Source organism: Mus musculus, chromosome 17 (genome assembly GCF_000001635.26).
Source record: "Mus musculus strain C57BL/6J chromosome 17, GRCm38.p6 C57BL/6J".
NCBI lineage: Eukaryota > Metazoa > Chordata > Mammalia > Rodentia > Muridae > Mus > Mus musculus.
In genome coordinates, this window is record NC_000083.6 from 9701453 (window position 1) to 9723043 (window position 21591).

The 21591-nt window shown below is 40.7% G+C and overlaps 1 long non-coding RNA gene across 5 annotated transcripts in view; it reads right to left on the bottom strand.

The window, feature by feature from the left end:
* Window positions 1-21591, bottom strand: part of Gm34684 — a 29304-nt gene that overhangs the window by 2700 nt on the left and 5013 nt on the right. For 2 of the 5 annotated variants that reach the window (XR_876395.1, XR_876394.1), the window contains exons 2-3: window positions 20738-20836; window positions 3600-4306 (exon numbers count right to left, since the gene is read on the bottom strand). This is a non-coding gene — a long non-coding RNA (predicted gene, 34684). Of the gene's footprint in view, window positions 1-3353; window positions 4307-9560; window positions 9768-20737; window positions 20837-21591 lie in introns of those variants that run through there. The other 3 variants (XR_385210.2, XR_876393.3, XR_385208.2) reach the window with 3 other exon arrangements.

Consider the following 21591-nt stretch of genomic DNA (forward strand, 5'->3'; position numbering starts at 1 on the left):
TCCAAGGAAAGAAAGGTGAAATTTCAGAGTCATTTCAGCATTTAACCTTTCTCTACAAAATTCCCCCACGTTCAACTCCCTCAACCACGTGTACAAATGTTTTTCTTATCAAGTAAAACACCTTCAGAAATGTTCTAGAAAGTGGGATTCAAATCTGAGGTCAGATTACACGTTCCAAATTTAAAATAACTCTGAGGTATTCCCATGATGCTCTGAATTTTCAGAGTCCTCTAGCTATAAGGAAAGTTTACTACTTGGGAAAAGAGTTTAAAGTTGCAAAGAATGTATCATACCACATATCAGCAGCAGCACCACCACCACCATCATCACCATTAGCAGCAGCAGTAGCACCATCACCACCACCACCACCATCATCACCACCACCATCATCATCGTCGTCATCAAAGAAGCAACCTGGCACAGGACATCTGGACTCATGTTCCTATTGCCTCATCGACACCTCGTTTCATAAATTATGGATGCCACATAAAACCCTGAGGTTGGTGCACTATTTGAATTACTCTCAGGTTGAGGGTAGAACAAACTCTAAAAAAAAGCCAGGAAGTGATATCAGGGAATGGTAATAGAGTGCAGATAGATGCTTAAGTGCCTATGAGGCACTTGGGAGATCCATGGTAATCTATTGGTCTTGTCTGAGAATCAGAGAAACAGTATAAGCTCCACAATAGCACTTTGGGGCGTAATGAAAAGTGAGACCACAGGAAGGTGTTGGGGGACATCCAATGACTGAGGGTATGGGAAGACATGTGTCCCTAAGTACATAGTCATAGGTAGCATTGGTAGAGGGGGGAAGCATAGGGACTTAGAAAGGAAGACAGTCAAATGGGAAGATACAGGGAGGTCAGATAAGTTGGCAGGCAGATCAAGAATAACCACAGAATTTGAGGACATCATGGCACATGAGTTGGTGAGCCACAAAAGTTAAGAACATCATGGAATATGACCTAGTGAAAGCTAAAAGCTATTCCTATAACAACACCAATCACTTTAGTAAGCTTCTAACTAGTCTAACAAGGAAAGGGGAATACTGTAAAGAAAACTACCAGAAACGGAAAAGGAGCCATCACTACAGGTCCATGGACAGTTAGTAGATAATAAATGAATATAAAGAAAAATGAACATAAAGAACAACCCTATAACCACATCTCATAACTTTGATGAAATGGACTGAAATTTGAAAGATTGCATACTTCACCAAAGCAGTGGCCTGGTTACCAAGTAGTTTCCCTTTGGTTTTTCCTTAAGTCTGTTCTGGATCCTCATCTCCACTCTATGTATGAACAATCCTCTAACATTTAGCTCCCTGTCTACTCCTTAGTGAGATACATTTACAAGTTTCACAAATAAACCAGTTTCCCCTAATTTTCACTCTTAGCATCCTCCTCTGTAAATTCATGTCTCATTTACATATCAAATGTAAAAATAAAATCTATAGAGATAATTTAGTATCTCATGTTAATTCAAACTCCAGGCTCATGTTTACAGTTCTAACCTTTTGAAGAATTTTTTTGGCCAGCTGATCTACCACTATTCCAAACAGGTTATGAAGTGAGTCCATTCTAGTCAGCTGGCCCTTCTGATGCCAAAATCCACTTTAATATATCACTGTGACCTATCTGGGAACTCGTAAGTATTGAATGATGTGCATTTGTTTTTATCTTAAATTTTAATTCCAGGGCATTTCTAACAGTTGGAAACCTTGCACCCATTGAGCATCCATTGCTTCTGATTTGGAATTTTCTTTGTGGCTTTTCCTGCATGAATTTAGCTTACACACAATCTTTGGACCTTAAGCAGTATTTTCAGAAACTGCAGCTGATTTAGCCTGACTGGGATTTATCTGCTAGCTTTCCTTTATTCTAGATCGTATCCATACTTCTGATCTGACTTTTTCTGTACGTGCTTAAGGATTACCCTCAAGATTTACCCTTGAGCCTCTATTTTCTATGCCACTCATAAACTACAGAGTTTATTTTAGTACCATGCTTCCAAATGAAATTAATGGTATACAGGAGAGATGTGTCAAAATTGTAGTCTAATGCCATTTTAAAGAAATGGCACATCCTACTGACCGAAATGCCCCAGTGCCTTGATTCTAGTGACCAAGCAGTTGTTTTTTTGTTTGTTTGTTTGTTTGTTTGTTTTTCCTTCACATACATGGTAACGACAGGTTAGTTCTTATGCACAAGGAACTGTTTAATCGCTTCCTTCTTCATAACCTGAGAGTCAGGTGATTTTTATTTCCTCAGAGCTAATCAGGGAAAGTTAAAAATAATATACCCACATCCCAAATAATATTTAAACCCTATTTCAGCACAAAGATGTTGTCCTTGTCATAACTGACTGTCACTTCTTACTCAGTGCCTGTCTCTCAGGGTGATGTGTTTATGACTTAGGAGAGTGAAAAAAAAAAAAAAAAAAAAACTCTTGAGTGAATCACTTGGTTGGTTTGTCTCCATTTCCTGCAGCTCTGGAAGGCCAATTAACATACTCCATCCTCAGCAGAGGACTCTGTGCTTTGAAAATGTCCCTCCAGCAAAGACTACAGATCTTCTCTGGTGCCTCATTTGCCATCAGGCATAACCTCCCTTTATGTCCAACAATGTACACCTTCATTTTTCTCTCTTCCTATGTGGCATAGTGGGTTCTGCCACTGCCACCACTCTGAAGGGAAATCTAATTCTTGTGCATTTCCTTATATTGTCTCCACACCTTTAAACCTTTCTCCTTATTAAATACCTTTTACTACCAAATAAAACAGTTCTGTGTGCTTTCTGTGGAGATCACGGTGGACATAACCATTCAGTAGTCCATGATCTTGTATAGTTTAGTTAATTTTTATCAACATGCATTACCCATTGGTGAGTAGAGGTCTAATTTGATTCTCTATTTCTGTTATAAACACCATGACCAAAGGCAACCTGGGGAGAAAGGCGTTCATTTCAGCTCACAAGCTATAGTTTATCTTTGAAAGAAACCAAGAAAGAAACACAAGGCAGGAACTTGAAGCAGAAACCACAGCTGTTCACTGGTGTGATTTCTGTGGTTCATAAACAATGTCTTATATAACGTAAGACCACCTATTAGGGGTAGTGCCATCCACAGTTCGTTGGATCTACAGCACTCATTAATAATCAAGAATGCCCTACAGACTTGCCTCAGGCCACTTGAGGTTCCATTTTCCCAGGAGACCATAGTTTGTGTCAAGTTAACAATAACACAATCTTTTCTCAAAGACAACAATAGCAAACTCAGGCACTCAAAATGTGACAGGTACATTATCATAAAAATCAATGTCTACCTAGACAAAATAGGAAGTGTAATAAATGAACTGCAGAGTAACCTTTTCATATATTAGATAAAGTTACCAGATGTGTGGTGAACTCACATTAAACGTGTATAGACTGATAAATGAATACGAGAGAAAATTGCTAATGCAGTAAGACAAAAATACAAATGGATTTAACATTTACAAATGTTAAACATGCATCTTATGAAAAGAAATACAGAGTAAGATCTCAATTATATATTATGTTGTTTTTATAAATTGAATTTTAAAGTTTTTTTTTTTTAAGTAAGATAATGTGTTCTGCCAATGCCTGTATCAGGTAACCTTCATCTTCATGCATAATTGACAGGAATATGAATTGGTACAACCACCTTTGGAGGGAAAATTCATAATATCTAGCAAATAACAAGTGAATATGTCCCCTGGCCCAGCAATTCTACTTGCAGGAATTCCTTTTCCAGCTACATCTACAGACACGAATAAGGATATTGGCCTCATGCTAACTCCGTGGTCAAGCACATCAGCTTTGTAGCCTACAGACTGTCTGACTGGACATCAGTAAAGATGGCCAGAAAACAGTTCCTCCTTAGTGGTCCCAGTGTGTCCTATGGCTCTTCCCTCTATCTGTGGCTTTTCTTGACCCTGTAGTCTTTAGATGGATCCCGAGCCCCAAGCTGGCAGACTCACATTGGCTCTGGTTTTTATGAACCCTGCTGCTTCAGCTCTCAGCCCAGGATCTCTCAGAGCAGCCTTACCTCATAAGCAACTCCTAACTGATACACTTGCATTTTTTCATGGTGCATGATGGGAATCACATGGTCCTGAAATATAAGGAGGTGGTGCTGGAGACATCACTCATTGGGTAAACGTTCTTTCAGCCAAACCTGATAACCTTAATTGAGTCCCACGATCCACATGGTGTGGTGAGAAAACTAAATAATGCTGGTTGTCTTCTGATCTCCATGTAGCATGCTATGGCATCTGTTTGCCTCCCCACTGCAAAAAACAAAAAACAAAAAACAAAAAAACAAGTAAATAAAATTATTTTAAAAAGTAATAACTTGGCTTTTGTATGATTATAGACACACAACTATAAACAATTTAGGGGAGAGTTGTGTGAGGTCTGGACATTTAAATTATAGCCCTAGTGTGTGTTTGGCCAGCACTCTATCCACTTAGCATCTCTCAGCTTCGGAGTTTTTAAATAATGATATGTCACCTTAGGAGTAAAAGCCTTAGAGAACCCTCCTACACACATCTCCTCAGCATAGGGGGCTCTCAGAAGATATGAACCTTCTCAACACTTGTCATACACACTCCATGCAAAAGCATTCATGATTCCCTTGTCCATGAGAGAGTGTCATGCTGAGTGTGTGGTGCACACAGGACTAATGCGGGTGGAGCCATGTGTTTCTTTCATTCTGAGGTCAAAGGGCACAGTCAAAGTCAGGGATCACTGCAGACATGGGTCAAGTAGCTGGGACATAAAGGAAGGAGATGCTCAGAACCTTCTTATGAGATTTAAAAAAAAAAAGAGCATCTTAAAAAATGACAAGGATGCAGGTGAAGGAAATGAGTCTGTGTCAGTCAGCCTTGTGTGAGTGATCATGTCTCCATGGGAAAGGGCAAACATGAACTCATTACATCTCAAGACTGGAAATACCTGCCAATGACAGAACTATCAGAAGCTGTCTGATCTATTGGTGGCTAAAGATGCCGCCGAATTGTCAGTGCTGACAAGTGGTATGAATGTTTGACATGTGCTGTGGTTTGGCTGTGTCCAGCAAAGTTCATGTGCCTGGAATTCCCAGACATGTTGAGAGGAGCATGTAAGAGGTGGGTCACTGGTGGGAAATCTTGAAGGTGACATAAGCAAGAAATAGATCATGCCACGTGCTCCCACCATGGACTCCAGTCACACCTTCCCTGTTGTGATGAACACTAGCTTATAAAACTGTGATTCCAGTTAAATTTTTCTTCATCTCTCAGGAGAGTCTGTCAGGTGTTCTGTCACAGCTAGGAGGAGGGAACTGCGTGCTTCTCCTTACTGCTTGCACCATGCAAGGTGGTGCCTCCCATAGGAAAGGCACAGAGAGAAGACTGTCACCAGATGTGATCTGTATGTAGAACTTGGACCTTCCAGCATCCTTAACTGTGAGCCCAATACACTCCTAATGTTTATAAATTACTCGTCCTGTGGTTTTCTATTACAACAGCATAAAATAGCCCCTCCCCCTCCCACCTGAGCCTCTGTGTGTGTGTGTGTGTGTGTGTGTGTGTGTGTGTGTGTGTGTGTGTGTGTGTGTGTATCAGAGACAGAGAGAGGCAGAAAGAGAGTGTGTGAGTATCAGAGAGAAAGAGAGAGAGATTTAGGAAGATATTTTTATATGTGAAAATAATCAGGGTTTCCTCTAAAGTCACAGAAAAGATAGGCAATCTAGTTTAATATAAACTAGCAAATGTGTTTATGGCAGCTTATAAATTTACACACAAATGTAAGACATTTCAGTAAAAATGCAACTTTAAAATAAACAATGCCTGGAACAAGGCATATTTTTAGCTAACTGGCTGTAGGAATTAAAGTTACACATTGTGATGTGTACACGGGTTAAAGGAGCCTCTGTCCACATATACATTCTTCTGCCCAGAAAACATCCCACTGTGTCCAAATGGCTTCCTCTGTTATTCCTGGGGAGCTGCAGTACTACCACACCTTACAGAAGAGTCTTTCCTTGGTTCTACCACTGCCAGGGCTGGATACTGTGCTTGAAGAGGAATGGTAGAGGAGCTAGATCCAAAGGTCACCCTGGGAAGAGAAAGATCAGGCAGGAAGAGCTATGCCAGAAAAGTGAATCCACAGCCTACAAGATAACCAGCCCAGTGGCCTCTGCCTCAAGGCAGCCTGTCACTCTGATCTTACCCACAGCTGAACATAAGGAATCAGGGTGAGTCAGAGTGATAGTCAAGACAGGAGACACAGTAAATCATAATTCTTCTCTGAGGATGGCCTAGTCGGCCATCAATGGGAGGAGAGACCCTTGGTCTTGTGAAGATCATATGCCCCAGTACAGGGGAATGTCAGGGCCAGGAAGCGGGAGTGGGTGGGTTGGGGGGCAGGGTGGGGGAAGGGTATAAGGGACTTTCAGAGAGGAAACTAGGACAGAGGATAGCATTTGAAATGTAAATGAAGAAAATATCTTATAAAAAAAATGTTCTCTGAAAGACAACCATATGCAGGGTTTCTACTTTTCTGACCATAGGAACAGAATTATATCTCACAATGCAATCAGGAAACACCGGACTCTCAATATAAACATAAAACCTCCAAATTTAAACAATAGTTGAGGCATCTGGACACCACCACCCTTTCAGAGCCTATGTCTTTCCTATGATGCTAAGGTCAGGCCGTCAGCCACCCCACTTGCTGGAAAGAATTGCTCTGCTTCAAATATTCGTTGTTAAGTAGCACTTGGAAAGAGGAAGAGGCTTTGGTGAAGGCTACCCCTATCCTGCTGTCACCTGCCTTGTGATGAGTCTTCCTTATCTCCTATCAGTCATGAATGGCACAGTCGGGATTATCACCAGGCATTTACTGACTGCCATCTTCCCTGTGGCTTAGAAATGTTTTTACAAATGGATTACAAACAGCACAGATATGGATCACTTCACACAGCAGAGTGTGCACAGTGACCTCCAGGGGAAATGGAATCCTGTCTATAAATCAGGGCAGCAGAGAACTAAGGTGAAGAATGGCTGGCTATGCATAGGCAATGATGTTATTTGTTTGAAGCCATGGAGTGTTAGGCAGGCAAAGGACAGTTGCCTACTGAGCTAGTGCTGCCTTGGGCATTGAAACCTAAGTAATAATACCAGCATCTACATGGTAGAGCTTTGCAGGGACTCATGAACACCTTATTCAACTTCCACAAGGAGAGAGACAACACTGTAACTGGGGTCTCCCCATTTCTGGGAGCTGCCCGTGGTGTGGCACTAGACTCAGGCCACACAGCTAAATGACTCCTGATGCTCAGGCATCCATAGCAGCCAAGCAGCCTCCACCTTAGCATCCACCCCTGCAAAGCCACTGGTGACAAAGTGTTTCCGTATGAGCGTCAGCTAATACCGGTCAGTGTGTTTCTATGAAGAGCCTTATCAAGTTTGTAGTCCCAGAGACTCTCCTCCCAGATGTGCTCAGCTTGGAGTAGATTTGTGCCAATGCTCAAATTCATCTACTCCAGCATCTGGAGATGCTCTGCTGAGCCTCCTGTATATCACAGGCTCCCCGCACCCCAATGTCCCTGAAGCAGTGTTGACGGGGAGCCAACCATCTCCTCCCATCTGTCTAATTTGTTGTGGTTGTGGAAGTAGAGAATCTGTCTCATTTGTATCATCCTTGGCTACCAAGAATAGATGTCCTCTGGACAGTTATGAGAGAAGACAATTTTTCAATGAGAATCATACTTGATATTTACTATATTTACTCTGTCTGTGGAGAGCTTTCCCTCTATGGCATTTGGCGAACTTTGTGGCAAAACTCAGAGTTTTCAAAAGCCTGTCACCAAAGAGAGCAGAGTTAGTGAGTCACATACAGGAAGCGAATTTGCACAGCCCGCTCTCCACATCTGTGGGTTCCACACACATAGATGCAGCCTTACTGTAGGTCAGAAATAGCTTTCAACAATAGGTCTGTATGGATCAGATCTAATTTATAGATGGCCTTTTCTTTGCTGGTGCTTCCTCTATAAGTATTTATGCAACAGTGTACATTGTATTGAATATTTTAAATAAGACAGAAATAAGCCAAGAATGTAAGAAGAGCTTGACACCTTTATGCTTTGTGTCTTTGAGGATCATAGAAGGAGTCTTATATGGGTTCTAGTGGGGGAGTCTATCATTACAGAGAATGGTTGAAAAGTTCTAAAAGTACCTGGGCTCCTAGCTACTTACAAAAGATAACACAATGCCTGTAAAGTCTTGGTGTCCTGTCTATGCTAAGTCCATCTGTCTAGTGGAAGGCCTGAGATTCCACACTTTCAGGATGTAATAAGGTTTTGCTACCCCGCAGGTTGAAGGACTACACCTACACAGCAAAATGCTAGCGTTACCTGCACCTCTCCATTCCAACCCTGAGAGCTTCTATCACCCAACATGTACGTGTGGACAGAATTCCTCTCCGACAATAACCAGATGCAACCAGAAAAGAATCATTCCCAGGATGTCACTGCTAAAGCAACATTGGGATAGAATGTCTCCCTATAAATCCTGAGAAATAGCGTGTCCAGGACAAGAGACCAACAGCACCTCTCCTGTGTGCCTGTCTTTCTTCTGTTTTACTCATTTCTTCACCCCAAGAAGAAAACAGAGCTAGACCTTCTACAACTCAAAACCCACTTCTGATGTTAGAAGCAACCAAGGAGCAAATTTCAAAATTAAGCAGATACCGTAAGGACCCAGGTTGGGCTACCCAGGGGAAGGACATCGTGAGTCAGCCTATAAGTCTATGCACACTGACATGGCAAGTGCCAGGCAGGGAGACCCACTGGGCACAGGAATAAATGCACACAGACCAGTGTACAGGGAGAGGGCACCAGGAAAGTGGCAGCTGCAGGTTAACCAGAGCACACAGCGCAGGGCAAGGGTGCTAACATTGGCTTTCCCAGAAATGCATTCTGAAGTTACACTCAAATGTATTTGCAGTGAAGTAGCGGAGAAAGAAGATTGAGAGACAACAGTGAAGAAAAGAGCCCTAGCATGAGGCTACAGATGATCCAACCTGACAGCTTGTTCAGCCTTTCACCGAGGCTTAGGTTAGCAGAAGAAGATGCTGCTGCATGTGAGTCGGGTATTTACGGTTGAGCTGTTCAAATGGTGGGAGGTTAGGACTTCTAAAAGCTATGCCAGTACAACACAGGCTTAGCAAGAGTCTCAGCAAATCCAAGACAGGGATAGAATCACGCCTTTATTTTATATCACGGAGGGATCTTCCTGATGGGCAGCAGTATGCTGAATCCTGGGAAAGCAAGAGTCGGGGATGGGGTAGCTATGTGACTTCTCTCAGTTCTCTAACTGTGGATCAGGGTAGCTGGTAGAAGGCAGTGGGAGCTAGACATATTGCCTACATGAATAAAGAATAGAGTCTGCATTGTTTACCATGTAGCAGGCGTTTTGCTAAACAGCTTTGTGTGCATTATCCAGACGAAAAACATAGGTGAGTACAAAAGAAGCCATCATTCTTGCTGGGAATTCTTACCTGACTGCTCAGAGCCCGGTAGCACACTTCCTGCAAAGATTCTGTTTGCATCATTCATAGACACAGCTCTTCAGAGAGGAATGTGGTAGACTTCCAAGGGTGTGGAGCATATTCAGAGTGCCCTCTTGGGCATTTTAAGTTTGCCTCCACAGCTGCTCCAGGGCTGTGGATGGGATGCTTGCTTCTGAGAATGAGCACCCCGACCCACTAGAAGATAAGCACAGAAAGAGCTACAGTGTGTGTGGTATCTGAAGCAACTCTATTTCCCGGTCATGACTTGACTAAGACACAGACGCTAGACAAGTGTGGCTCAGCTGCATTGCTTTAAGATGTAGGTTGAGAACTTATGATGGTATGTAAGGAAGTTCCCGAAGAAAGGTCACCTTCCATCGACCTGACCACAATGTTGACTGACTGATTAGAACTTTAATTATGTGGAGAAGTTGGAATTCTTTAGATCCAGAACCGGATTATCTTGGGTTATCCTTAGCCACCTTAGTAGCCGTTTATTAGCCATCTCTGTATGGATCCTATGAGGTAAGTTCTGTGGAATGTAGGGTCCTATTTCCCACCAACCCATAGGCTAGGAATCCCATCAGAACATCTCCAATCTCTAGCAGAAATGTTCCTGCCTTGTCTTCATCTGTCTACCTAGTGATTTCACCATTGTATTTCAAAATATCTTGCTTTATAATTTTTGTTGTTCTGTTACTATCAAACTTATAAAGCTGTTATGTTGGAACATGGTCTTTGGAGTAACCTGAATCTGTGTTTCCAGACTATGAACATTCATATTTAGCCCTAGAATAAAGAGTCTATTATCTCCTTTGAGGTGAGAGCTGTCTTCACATGTTGACAATGACCTTCCTCTCTAGAAGATGCATGTGTATGCTCACATACATCCGTTCAAACAAGATGTCCATTCCTACATATCTACCATCAGCTTTCCCTACCTTAGAGCAAGGCTGTTATACTTTCTTCCTTGGCTCTATTGAGGCTGCTGATTTATGCATCAGCAAGAAGAGGCTGAGAGGGCCAGCTAATCAGTGCACAATCCTCAGTCAAGAACACACAGAGATAACTAAACAACCCTATATCCTGTGTGGAAGAGTAAAATAGCCCAAATTATTTTTTTAATGGGCTAGAGATGGAGTAGCCCAAGCTCTTCCCTTCCATGACAGAGCTAACTACAGGGTGAGAGCCAGTTCTTTCTACCATAATTTACTTTGCTTAGATTCAAAGTTGTTGGGTGAAATCCCAAGATTCCCCTGGAGGGATTTTGCAGTTCGACAGAAAACGCCATTTGCTTTACTCTGTCTCATGCAGGCATCCTGTGGGACAGCTTCCAGAGAGCCTTGTTCAGGGCAGCAGCTAATGACTTCACTCCGCAGGAGTCTGCTCAGAAATGGTTTCTCCGGGATGTCTTGCAGAAGCTCAGAGCCTTGTTCTTGGGAAGGCCTCACATTTGTGATCATTAAAGCCACAGACACTTTCCAATGAGGACGTGTGTATGACACAGGGGTGGGACTCCCAAGTTTAGTAAACAAAGTATAATGTCCTTGTGTGGTGATAATTACCTACACACACACACACACACACACATTAGACTTTTGGGGGGAAATTAAAGAGGCTCTTGAGTCATGCCAAATTGGGAACTCGGGTCTTTGATGCCTGCAGCTACTTGTGGTTCAGGGAAAGGGGCAGTTAGTATTTCTTAGGCAGTGCAATCCTAGGGGAAATCCCTTTGCTTTTCCGAGAGAAAGTTGGAGGACTATTTCTGGTTCCAAAAAAACAGAAAGGTGAAGAACAGTGGTGTCATCTACAGGCAATGGAAGCCTGAGAGACAAGAACAATAAAGAACCAGGAGCTAAATTTCAGATGGTCTTGGAGAGCAAGAAGCTCACTTGGTTTTGTTTGTGGCTCTTTATTGTTTTGGTTTGACTCTCTCATTTGGAATCACAGTCCTTGTTCATCTGAAGACAAGCTCCCTGAAGCTAACCCTGAATACTCATTTCAGAATATGATGAAATATGGATAGTTCTGAGTCTCATGCATGGTATTTCTACTATAATGTCTGCTAACTGATTTCCCTTTGAGAATGTCTCATTCTGTGACACCCCCCCCCCCATGAAGTCTTAAATAGACCTGAGTACTTGTCTTTACTATGATGCAAAAACAAACAAACAAACATACATTTACGATTGATAATTTTCTGAATGTCTCTGGATCAGGTTTCTCATTAACTCATTATAACAGGTGCCCTGCCCCTTAAATTAACAAGCAAGGAAAGAAAGAAGCAGAGGGCAATGGATAGAAGTGAGGGAGGGAGGGGAACAAAGGGAGGGATGAAGCCATCCTTATATTATGTAACTATGAGCTTCCCTTGACAGACAAATTAATCTATCACAGTATTATTCTTCTGTGATCAGACTTGACCTGGAGTCGTTTTCAACTGGAATGTTGAATCACTATTCATGAGATATTGAAATAAAACTTAGTTGTCTTCCTTTGTTATATATCCTCAAATTCTCAATAGATTTATTGAGGAATTAACTGCTGGTGGCTTTTCATGCTCTATTTAAAATCGTGGTTTCTTTCAGGACTGCTTCTACCCTGAGGGTTGGTGGCCAAATGAACCATATCTGTGTTAAGTTATTTTTTTTTCACACAAGACATTTTCTGAGTTGGTATGATTCAATGACTTAAAATCAACTTTGTTTTTAATTATTCAAAATGTTTTTTGGTTAAATATATGATTTCAATCAGGGTTTTTTGATTACCAATAGTGGCTTACAATTTTACCAGTATTTGATTCATAATTTCTAAAGGATCTAGAAAACAAAGTTTGGAATATGGATTTTTAGAAGAGATTCTATAAAAATATAGTGAAAAGAATGGAAATGAAGGGTTCCCTCTGGGACTGGTAACAGGCATCCTGCTAGAGCAGACAGGAAGCCACCCACAGCCACATAACAAATTGGGATATGAAGTAAAGTCCTATGGTTGTACACAGTGCCTACAAAGGCCCACAAACCAGGAATTTTTCTCTTGTGGATGAGTTGAATTGAGCTTTATCAGAGTATACAGAAAAAAAACATATAACCTCTACACAGAGAAACCCTGTCTCGAAAAAAACAACAACAAAAAAAAAACAAAAAACCAAAACCAAAACAAAAAAAAAACAAAAACAAAACAACAACAACAAAAAACCCCTCTAATTGTCAACTTTATCAAGTGTGCTCCAAGATTCATGCCATAAGATGATCTCATTCATCATCTCTTGTTCAGATCACTGCTACCATACACAGGTGCACTCTGGTCTTCCACACTGAAGAAACTCTTGTTGCTTCAATCCACCTGCACAATTAGCCTTAACTCAGAAAACTCCAACATTGTCTTGATGACTCTTTCTGTAGCCTAGCCCCTTTGTGAGTGGGACTCTTCTCCAATTATCTCTGTAAGTGGCCTTTTAGCCACTTCCCTCCCATTGCCAAGCCCCACCCATTTTATCACAGTAACATCAACCACTTTGCCATCTAAATCTCAAGCAACTTGTTTACACACCCACCTCTAAGTTCTTCAAATCAGTATCATCAGTAGACAGGGTTATTATGGCTGTCATGTTTCTTTTCACTGACCAAAATTACCTGTGTGTCTTTTTAACATGTTTTTCACTTTTCTGGTATCCTTGATTTATTGTTTCTACAGTTTTATGTCTATAGGCTATTATTAAAATCACCCCCATAGAATTCCTTTGTAATTTCCCTTTCCTCTCTAGGTTGATATAAAACCTAACTGCTCACCTCCACTACATTTGTCCTCTTCCAGTTAGACATATTATCTCGACACTGAATGGTAGTTTAAAGACTAGCATAGCTCTAAAGCATGACTGTAATAACTGGTAGCTACATATATTCTCCCCCTTTTCCACATGTCTGGACTAATATTTCAAAACTGCTCTCAAAAAGCTTTGTGTTAACATTAATCCTCAGCATTACATTATTGGGAGGAAGTGGTGGAGCACTTAAGAGGCAGTTCTTAATGGGGGAGATCTTTGAGTCATAAGAATATGACTTTAAGTGAATAGTAAAACTGTTCCTCTTGCCTTTCCATCCATGAAGTATATACATGTTTTTAACATACATGTTTCTGTATGATGTGCTGTCAGAAGCCATCTAGGAAAGCTAAAGGCATGCGAGTAAGTCTTCTGGAGATGGCCCACCACTCTGCATGGCTGTATTTCAGGGCCTTTAGAGATTTTGTCCCAGGATTGCTTTCTGCTACTGATATGCCTTTCCTGTCATTATTACATAGACTAATGAGTCCTGGGCATTAGACCACCCTACTGGGCAGATTTTCTGCAGATCAATGAAGATGTACTCTCATGTGGCAATGCTATGTAGACAAACTGATAATTTCATAATTCCTGAGAATTAATTTGTAGAATTCCTAATTTTATATAAGTAATTCCAAGCCCTCTAGAAAGGTATAAATAGGGCTCTGTAAACCTTCATGTGTCACAGGCAAATTGCACTATGATAAGAAAGCAGTCTTGGACCAAATCTATGATCAGGGAATACATTTCTTGTAGGTTAGCTGTGAGACTATCTGATAACTAAACATCACAAACTGGGAATGGACATTATATTGTAGGTGCAAGGACAGAAAATACAATATTAACTAGTTTATCTATACAAAACTCCAAAACTAGTGAGATACAAGGCAAATTTTTTGCCTATGGACAAACTGTGCTAACTTTTGACAGAATTATTGTTTTAAACTTTTAATGAACTTATGAAGCTACTAACAGATACTGAATGTTTAGTCAGGTACTAGTCTTGATGGAAACACATGTAAACATTTCTGCTATGACTCCTTATAAATTTATGACTTGAATTATTGTCTTAAACTTGCTATGAACCTATGGAATATAAAGATGCTTGGAAGACCACATGATCAATTCTCCTGAGAAAGTATAAGAAAAAAGAACAACAAATAGTAACAGGCTTTTTCTTATTTTCAGCAATGAAAGGGAAGAAGCTTTTTCTTTCTCTGGACAATAAAGATTGGAACTTCTTTTTCATCAAGAATGAGTGAGGTCTTTTGGTGATGGTGTTTGCTCATTGAAACTTGCTCATAGGAGCTTTTGCTCCATCTATCAAATATATATATATATATGCATATGTACATGTAGGTATGTGTATTAAAGTATGCATGAACACTTGTGAAGTGGATGAGACAGATGGTTTGTCCTGATAGTAGTACAGTAGTGTGTGTGTGTCTGTGTGTATGTATGTATGTATGTGTATGTGTGCATATTGCCTGTGTAAAAGATTTTAATTCTTTTTCTTTCTTTTCTCTCTGGTTCACTAAGAGTTATTGAGTTCTAATCCTCTCTCCTGACCAATGAGAGGTCCATGAAAAAGAGAGAAAAGAAACGAGTGCTTATTAAAACATGAAATAGCCGGGTGTAGTGGTGCACGCCTTTAATCCCAGCACTTGGGAGGCAGAGGCAGGCGGATTTCTGAGTTCCAGGCCAGCCTGGTCTACAAAGTGAGTTCCAGGACAGCCAGGGCTATACAGAGAAACCCTGTCTCGAAAAACCAAAAAAAAAAAAAAAAAAAAAAAAAGGCCAGGTATCATCAGTCAGTCTTTAGTCTTCATCCTTCGCTGTGTTCCATTTCAGCCTGATCCCCAGCCAAAGCAGGACTCCAGCAATATGACACTTTTCTATGAGCCAAAAATCAACAGCAGACTAAACCCTCCAAAAGTTGGCTCCAAATGAAGCCTTTCTTTTTGCAAATTGACTACATTGTGCATTTTCTTATAATAATGGAAAATAGATATAATACTCTGTTCTTTCTTCAAAGATACATTTACCTTCTCTTACATTTTTCCTCATATGCAATAACCTTAATTACTAATCCACCAATGAAAAAGAGGTTACTATTGTATATCTATTCTCTCCTAGAGAAGGAAGGCTCCTAAGATACAGGAAGCTCACAAAACGTAAAGTATTCAGTAAGTTCACAAAGCTATGACTCATAGGGCCTCTTCTGTAATAATGGCCCAGTACAGGATATTTTGATAACCAGGAAAAACTGTGCCTCTGAACTGCTTGAACAATGAAAGACTGTCAAACAAGAAATGTATCTTACAACCTGGCTTGTTAGCCTTGAAGATCAGTCCACATATGACAGAGGGGAGAGACTGATCAATTTAACTACACATCCCTTCTTAAGACAAAAATCCACAAAATATAAGACAATGTGAGGGAAATGAGTCCCTGGTGGAGCACCTCCTTAGGACATTTGGTTGGTTCCTGCTGAGGTTTCTGGGAATATGAGGGACTGGAAGACAACAGAGGAAGGGAAGTATTGCTGAGACTTGTTCAGATTCTACTCATATAAAATTAAGAAATGAATTGATCCAGCATGGACTCCAGACGGGAATGTGGGAACTCACTGGCTTTGTTCAACCCCTTAAGAGGACACTGCCTTGCTTAGGAGAAGGTCCTCTATTTTATCTGAGGGACCTTGTGCTCCAACACAGTTCATAAAGTGCTAAGACATTCAGAAGAGGATGAAAAGGGAAAAGTAGACAATGAACAAATTCGTCAAGATTTGTGTGGAGTACCGAGGGTAGTGTGGAACAATGACAGGAAGCCATGCCTTGTACTAGTGAGCCTCTGGAAGGATTTAAAGCCTAATCACCACAGGGATTAAAATTTAAAAAGGAGCAAATGTCACCTGAATTTTTGATGTTAGCCATTCTGACTGGTGTGAGGTGGAATCTCAGGGTTGTTTTGATTTGCATTTCCCTGATGATTAAGGATGTTGAACACTTTTTCAGGTGCTTCTCAGCCATTCTGTATTCCTCAGTTGAGAATTCTTTGTTTGCCTCTGTACCCCAATTTTTAAAAGAGTTATTTGATTTACTAGAGTCCATCTTCTTGAGTTCTTTATATATATTGGATATTAGTCCCCTATCTGATTTAAGATTGGTAAAGATCCTTTCCCACTCTGTTGGTGGCCTTTTTGTCTTATTGACAGTGTCTTTTGCCTTACAGAAGCTTTGCAATTTTATGAGGTCCCATTTGTCAATTCTCGATCTTACAGCACAAGTCATTGCTGTTCTGTTCAGGATTATTTCCCCTGTGCCCATATCTTTGAGGCTTTGCCCCACTTTCTCCTCTATGAATTTCAGTGTCTCTGGTCTTATGTGGAGTTCCTTGATCCACTTAGACTTGACCTTTAGTACAAGGAGATAAGAATGAATCAATTCACATTTTTCTACATGATAACCACCAGCTGTGCCAGCACCATTTTTGTTGAAAATGCTGTCTTTTTTCTACTGGATGGTTTTAGCTCCCTTGTCAAAGATCAAGTGACCATAGGTGTGCGGGTTCACTTCTGGATCTTCAATTCTATTCCATTGGTCTACCTATCTGTCGCTGTACCAGTACCATGCAGTTTTTACCACAATTGCTCTGTATTGCAGCTTAAGGTCAGGCATGGTGATTCCCCCAGAGGTTCTTTTATTGTTGAGAATAGTTTTTGCTATCATAGGTTTTTTGTTATTCTAGATGAATTTGCAGATTGCCCCTTCTAACTCAATGAAGAATTGAGTTCCACCTCACACCAGTCAGAATGGCTAAGATCAAAAACTCAGGTGACATCAGATGCTGGTGAGGATGTGGAGAAAGAGGAACACTCCTCCATTTTTGGTGGGATTGCAAGCTGGTACAACCACTCTGGAAATCAGTCTGGCAGTTCCTCAGAAAATTGGACATAGTACTACCAAAAGATCCAGCTATAACAATCCTGGGTATATACCCAGAAGATGTTCCAACTTGTAATAAGGACACATGCTCCACTATGTTCATAGCAGCCTTATTTATAATAGCCAGAAGCTGGAAAGAACCCAGATGTCCCTCAACAGAGGAATGGATACAGAAAATGTGGTACATTTACACAATGGAGTACTAGTCAGCAATTAAAAACAATGAATTTATTAAGTTCTTAGACAAATGGATGCATCTGGAGGATATCATCCTGAGTGAGGTAACCCAATCACAAAAGAACACACATGATATACACTCACTGATAAGCGGATATTAGCCCAGAAACTTAGAATATCCAAGATACAATTTGTAAAGCACATGAAACTCAAGAAGAAAGACCAAAGTGTGGATACTTCGCTCTTTCTTAGAATGGGGAACAAAATACACATGGAAGGAGTTACAGAGACAAAGTTCGGAGCTAAGATGGAAAGAAAGACTATCCAGAGACTGCCCCACCCGGGGATCCATCCCATATACAACCACCAAACTCAGACACTATTGCATATGCCAGAAAGATTTTGCTGACAGGACTCTCATATAGCTCTCTCGTGTGATGCTATGCCAGTGCCTGGCAAATACAGAAGTAGATGCTCATAGGAACACAGGCCGCCCCATTGAAGGAGCTAGAGAAAGTACCCATGGAGCTGAAAGGGTCTGCAACCCTACAGGAGGAACAACAATATGAACTAACCAGTACCCCCAGAGCTTGTGTCTCTAGCTACATATGTAGCAGAAGATGGCCTAGTCAGCCATCAATGGGAAGAGAGGCCCCTTGGTCTTGGAACTCTATATGCCCCAGTACAGGGTAATACCAGGGCCAAGAAGTGGGAGTGGGTGGGTAGGTGAGCAGGGCAGGGGGAAAGTATAGGGAACTTTCGGGATAGCATTTGAAATGTAAATGAAAAAAAATCTAGTAAAAAAATTGAAAAAATGGAGCAAATGAAAACATTACAGATTAAACAAAATAGAATGTTCTAGTGGGATGTTTATTCTCCTTGAGAATATTTCTCCCATGCAATATAGTATGCAAAGGATGAAGATTGTGTGTTCAAACCACACTCCTTTCAGAAGTCAAATATTTCTGATGAGAAAATGAGGCCCTCAAAGACAACCAGACAGACCTGTCAGAACCAGAATAGCAAGGGCAGTAGACAAGATTATGGTCCTGTTCCTCCTGTACACTGAGCCAGAGTAGCTTAAGTTGTCCCTATTGATCCAAGAAAGTAGAAAAATGTGTATCAGCCACATGGCAGTGCCCCAGGATGAGAAAGTAACATGGCTCATGGAGATTAAAATACAGATTACCGAAGACAGCATAAGGTAGTGTCTCACACTCACATGGCTATTTTTCTGGGACAACTGATAGAAGTGATGATATATTTTCATGCTACATTGTAATTTGCTAATATTTTATTAGCTGCTGAATCCCAAGACCAACTTCATTGACTTGGAATAGATCATTTTGGATTTTTAGATATCCTGATCATACTCTGTAAAGGGTTTCATTGCACAACAGTATCCTTAGTATGCTACAGATTTGGGAAATCAACTGATTAAAAAAAATGAAAATATAAGTTTCAAAAGTTTAAACAAGTCACCCTGAATAGACAGGAAAGACACATTCAAAAGCCACAAGATTATTGACTGAACATCCCAGTGCTGAGAATGAACTACTTGCTTATGTATTATTCACCAAGGAGGCCTCTGAAGACCCACAAACCATAAAGAATACTGCCACCAATATTGGGTTCATTCCAGAACAAGTTGGCTGTTAAAACTCTAGTGTTAAAGACACAGAATGTTCTAGTGGTAGTATATAGAGAAAATAAGTTAAGAGTGACCTGTACAATAACTAACTGGATTTCATCAAGCTGGAAGAGGATATGCAGGATGATTGGGAAGAGTATCACAAACTTTCTTGCTCAGATGTGAACACTATATGCTACCCCATTAACATACCAAGCAATGTGTACTTGCTGGGCAATAATGCAATGACTGTTAAGGGTGCAGCAAACTACTTTCGGCATGGACTTAACACCTTATAAGCCAAGGGCAAAGACCTATGTCTAAGGAGATCATAGAGACAATGAAAGAAACCTCTGCTATTGATTTTTAAATGAATGTGATATACCTACTGAATTAACCTCCAAACAGTTGTGTTTATGATTCTAGATTACTCTTGCATTTAGCTTACATATGGATGTAAATTCCTTCCTTCTTTTCACTCTTTCTTTGTTTCCTACTTTCTTTCCTTTTACAGTAGGTAGTGGTTATTGTAGAGACTCATAACTGGTCAGACTACCGGGAATAAAAGACTGTTACTATGACATAGTTGTCCAACATCCATGGAGGGAGGACCTGGAGTTTTAGTACAACCATATAATTCATCAATCATGTCCGCAAAATGAAGCCCCAAAGAACCCTTGGTACTGCGCAAGTAAACCTTCAATATGAAGATCCTCTATTCATATTGTCACAATTCAACTGAAGGTCACACATCCTGTGAACACAAGACATTTCACACATATAATACACACACACACAGTTCTGCCATATACCTTTCCCAACTGACTGATTTTTAATGAAATTAAATTTTAATTTCCTGTAAAGAATGTAACCCTGAATATAACAGAATCTAGGAAATTCTGTGAGTCTTTGAGCAATTGGTAAATATGGAAGTTGTAGAAAAGACCCTGAGCTTTCACTTGGTACTAGAAATGAGATGGGTCTTTGTGGTCACTTCCCTCTAGCTCTATAGTTGGATCCCACCTTCTTGGGCTAGGAGTCAGAATGGGCTTCCTGGGCACTGTACTAATGTCTCACATTTCAGATAATTCTGAGCAATATAGCCAAGGTTTGAACTTGGTATGCCATAGACATCTGCAAGTAAGTACTGGATTAAAAAAAATATATCAATGGATGGATAGATGAACAGATAGATGGAGTGAAAGACAGATGAAAAAATATGCCTTATTCCATTTTGGCTGTGAGAAACATTCAACATGACTGTCAGTCAAGGCCAGCAGGCAAATTGTTACCTTCTTTTATGACTTCTGACCCATGAACTCTAGACTTCTAAGACAAAGAACTGGCATTCACCCTGATATTACCTATTCTCAAATTTACCCTAAACGTGTTAAATTTAGACAAAGGGCATGATTAATTGTCATTGTCGGGTGGACCACTTTAGAAATGAGCATTTTCAGACCTGAAATAAATATGTTGTGTGTGAAATGGATTGACTGTGAACTTCAGTATGTCTGCTTGAGTCAATGTTCAGTTACTGGGACAAAATGCTAGTGAAAGCAATTTAAAAGGAAGAAATCTATTTTACCACATGGTTTCTGAGGCCTCAATCATTGTGACTCCGTTGCAGTGGGCCTCTGAGGAGTCCAGCTGTTTATGGAAGAGGAGGCTCTTCATTTCATGGTGTCTAGGGAGAGAGAAGGGGTCACAGAAAACGGATTATCCAACAAAGCCCCACACCCTACTTACTACCGCTTCTTAATAATGCTGTCAACTTATGAATCCACAAATGGATCATGCACGGGTGAAGTAAGAGCCTTGGGATACGTTCATTCAAAAGTTCATCACCTGAGAAGCAAACCTGCAACACACGAGCCTTTGAGGGGCATACTATGTATACAAGCCACAAAAGGACCCTACGCTGTAAGGACCACACATGTTAAGTGAACACGAGTCACTCAAAGATGCTGCCAATTCTTTTTAAAATATCAGTGCTGAGTTAGAAGTCTTTCCCTTTGTTGTGTATCAAAATAATTTTAAGCCACTCATAGTACAAATGACATTTCTTTTTCAAATGCCATCTTTCAGTTTTTAATCAGCAACTACAGGATATTCCCAGAAAACAACAAATCATAACCTCACATGGGGAGAAGCTCAGACCGGTGGGGTGGAGAACTTTGGAAGTGTGTTGTACCTTAAGACATACTGGGCATTTAAACTACAAAAGGAGGCTACAAACTGCTAATCTGCAGATGAAAGGAAGAATGCCCGCAGCCTTCATTTGCATTTGAACTGGTGATAAATGAGTTTTCTACCTCCATTTGAGTTCACTTCTCTGCAAGAGGCACATCAGAAACAATGCAATCTGAGCTTCAAGGCAAGTCAGGTTCCCAAGAGAACATGAACCCTATTTACACCCCGGTAACACAAGAACATATTTCC